The 3,934-nt window shown below is 47.4% G+C and overlaps 1 long non-coding RNA gene across 1 annotated transcript in view; it reads right to left on the bottom strand.

Moving 5' to 3' along the window:
• The window catches only part of LOC106806674, a 13,426-nt gene extending 9,927 nt beyond the window's left edge, over positions 1 to 3,499 (bottom strand). The window contains exon 1 of the long non-coding RNA XR_001393574.1: positions 3,454 to 3,499. This is a non-coding gene — a long non-coding RNA (uncharacterized LOC106806674). The remainder of the gene's footprint in view (positions 1 to 3,453) is intronic.
• Positions 3,500 to 3,934: the final 435 nt, after the last annotated feature.

Raw genomic sequence — 3,934 nt, 5'->3', positions numbered from 1 at the left:
CACACACACACAAACACAACACACCACACATACACACACACACACACACACACAACACACACACACACACACACAAACACACACACACACACACACACACACAACACAACAAGGATGAGCATCGTCATGATCATCTCTTTTCCGTGATCGTTTCTTTGGGATATTTTTCTTTTTGCGATAGAGATTAGCTTTGTAATTAGTACCGTGACATGTTGCGATGTGGCACTCACGCAACTTCCCCCTCATATTAATTCTTCCCTTCCGCCACGGCTAACGCATGCAGCTACTTCTTGTTGTCAACCTTCGGCTTGATCTTGATGGAATTTCCGGCCGAAACGACGTTTTGGTCATGCGCGATAAAACAGAGGAAGTCGATGTCTATTGGCGCCCGTTGCAGAGTAAATTTATCCGCTAGGAACTAGGATGCCCTGAGTGGAATTCTCGCGCAGCGATTAAACCGTTGCTACTTACGATCCCTGCCACCAACATGCGTTCTACTTCTAACCGACGGAGAGCTGCTGCCCTCGTGATTTGTAAGAAATGAAGGTAAAGCCATGCCTGCGTGTTGCAATGTCCATTCGCACGCTCTTCTCTCTATCAACCTCCGTCCGTCTCTCTCTCTCTCTCTCTCTCTCTCTCTTCTCTTCTCTCTCTCTCTCTCTCTCTCTCTCTCTCTCTCTCTCTCTCTCTCTCTCTCTCTCTAACCCACCCCTCTCCACACAATCTCACCTGCCCCCTGTCTCTCACCCACAACGCACAATACCGGTGGCCCGCTATCAGACACACCATCAATCATAATGTGACATCGCGAGTCTGAAATGCCTCGACATTTGAGTAAAAAAAAGTGCATCGCACTGATCGATTGATCGATCATTGATCACATCGATTCTGCACGATTACCTGCAGCAATGGCGCGTAATATAACCCGGGCTGCGGCAACGACGACGACGACATCTGGCGAGGTCACCGATTAGGCCATCGTGCTCAGAAATAAATTGTTTTTACCGCGGCAAATTTTTAACCCTTTAACACAATCAGGGGTTTCGTTACACTATAATTTAACCGCGGATAAATGATTTTTTATCGCGATTAGATGATCACATTTTACTTAACCATCGTTTTACAAGTCGCGTTACATATATGATTTACTCCCCATGGATTATAGCACATCTCGGTTATTCTCAATTTCTCTTTGATGCCTTATATATATGCGAATAGCGATTATACCCTAGAAGGGAAATGAAGAAAACCGAACAGTAATATCAAGAGCTAATAATTATTAGCTCTTGGTAATATTAACGCCACGGCAAAAAAAACCGCGGGTCATACGCGCGTATACAATCTCTGTTATACATTTTCCTGACGTTGCCTTCACGCACGTAGCAAGCAGGCATCGGCTATGGCCGAGTTAACAGCTTCTGGGCAACGTGAGAAAAGGACATAAAAAACAATGGCTGTGTGTATGTGTAGCTCAAATGTAGTGTAAACACCGCCGGGGTGGCCACCATCAGCAACTAGGGCACGAGTTTCGTCTACACGGACACTTCCGTAACGCGAGAACCCGCGTGCGGAGATTGTGGGGGGAATATAACACGCACATGGGCAAGCAGGCCCGCGCACGCACGTATACACCCGCGCGCGGACGCACGCACATGCACGCACACACACACGCACACGCACACGCACATACACACACGTACATACACGCACATACATGTACACACACTCACATGCACGCACACGCACATGCACGCAAACCCCGCACACGCAAACGCCCACGCACAAATACTTGCACGCACACGCACGCACACGCACTCACGCACACGCACTCACGCACACGTACGCACACACACACACACACACACCCGCGCGCGCGGGTGTGCACTTACATACACGCACGCACGCACACACGCACACACGCACACACGCACACACAAGCACATGCACGCACCGACTATACGCGCCCTGTTATCAACAGCTCTCTGCACATCGCTCTGATAATATCATGATAATATACATCGTGTCGCTATAATATACTCACCGTCTGTTCGGACCCTCTTCGTCTGGTCGCCTTCTTTCGCTTTAACTTCGCGTTTACTTTCTGCGCCTGCGTCTGAGCGAGGTCCGAAGCTGCAGGGCTGCTGCAAAACACACACACGTACACCAGATCGTGAGGCACAGTAGTCAGACACATACACATAGACACACGCGCGTGATCGACGCCACGCGAATCGTGACCAGCAGCAGAGTAACAACAAAAACAACAACAACAACACAAAACAAAACAAACAACAACAAAAGCAGACGACGTCGTCGCTACGGCGATATCGGGAGAGAGCTCACTCCCGCGTGAAGATGTACGCGATGCGTAATTCACGCTCACTCACGCCGTGGCACACGACCACGCGCCCACGATATACGTACCGATACTATACTCACATCCATAATAATTGTTCTAGATTATTAGGTTCTCCCCTAGATTCTGATAGAAGGTTATATATATATATATATATATATATATATATATATATATATATAATAATAAATTAATTATTTATATATATAATTATATATTAATTAATTAATTAAATTTTTCACAGTGAGAGAATTCGGCTGCCTTGGCGGAGGTCTGCGCTCTCCGAGTGCTCTAGTTTCCAATAGTTTAGGCTTGCACATGCCTTTTTATTCACTCCTGATAACATATTTCCCCACTATCAGGTGTATGCTAATGCGTAAATAAGGCAACCTCTGTGTCTTGTCTGTGGTTTTAACCTCACAAATTAGCATTTACTATGTATTCCTACCGATTCCCCCCCCCCTCCCACCCCCACATGGTGTGCCAGTAGCCCTACTACATCTCCCTCAGTCTCGCACCCCCCTATCCCTATACCATTATCGTACCCCAACCCCTGGCTCTACTACATCCATGCGATGACATAAGTTGGGATACGTCCCAGTACTGCCAATATACCCTTGGATTACAGCGGCAAGGCTAGACATTCTCTATTCTATCCTCTCATTCCCTGCGTGGCCTGACTTCTCATAGGTAACCAACGCTATTAATAGCTATCTTTTTTATTCATTTTTTTATTAATCGGTGTACTTAAGATCGTTACAGTTTCGTAGAATGACAGACAACTTCTAATGTTTTTCGCTTGCCTCCATGCGTGCTAACGGGTTATTGACGAGGATTGGTCCGTCATAATTTAATAATTCCTTAATACTTTATCCATAATACTTAAACACCATCTGAATTTCTCATCTTGTCTTCATCTATAATATTAATCCTTAATCCTTAAACGCGAAATCAACAAATGAATCATTAAATAACGATACACACCCCCCCAAAAAAAAATCTCGACGAAATCGATTGACGAAATCAAACTCAAAATTTTTTTTTAAACCTAGTTTACGCCGCCGCCGCGCCGCGCCGCGCCGCGTCAATCGGCTCACCTTCGGGCGCAGTCGGTTGTGCAGCGCGAATGGTTCCGAGTTCTTGCGCAGCTGTTGATGAATGACGATGTACGGCTCCGAGTACTTGCGTCCGGCTCCGAAGCTCACCGCCTCGCAGGCCTTACGCACGGGAGACGGCGACCGACGCAGCTTCTCGCAGGCCGCCTCCAGCTTGCCGCTGTCGCTGCCATGGAAACGGAGCTCGGGATGCTGCTGAATGAACTCGGTTACCTGCGATGACAGCGGCGGCGACGTTGCGTTATAAGAGGTAGTTAGATAGGTAGGTAGGTAGGTAGGTAGGTAGGTAGGTAGATAGGTAGGTAGGTAGGTAGGTAGGTAGGTAGGTAGGTAGGTAGGTAGGTAGGTAGGTAGGTAGGTAGGTAGGTAGGTAGGTAGGTAGGTAGGTAGGTAGGTAGGTAGGTAGGTAGGTAGGTAGTAGGTAGGTAGGTAGGTAGGTAGGTAGGCAGGTAGGTCAGGTAGG

The sequence above is a fragment of the Priapulus caudatus genome, unplaced genomic scaffold (genome assembly GCF_000485595.1).
Source record: "Priapulus caudatus unplaced genomic scaffold, Priapulus_caudatus-5.0.1 Scaffold173, whole genome shotgun sequence".
NCBI classification, from domain to species: domain Eukaryota; kingdom Metazoa; phylum Priapulida; class Priapulimorpha; order Priapulimorphida; family Priapulidae; genus Priapulus; species Priapulus caudatus.
Note: the sequence above shows the minus strand (reverse complement) of the source record. Positions and strands in the feature narration are given on the sequence as shown.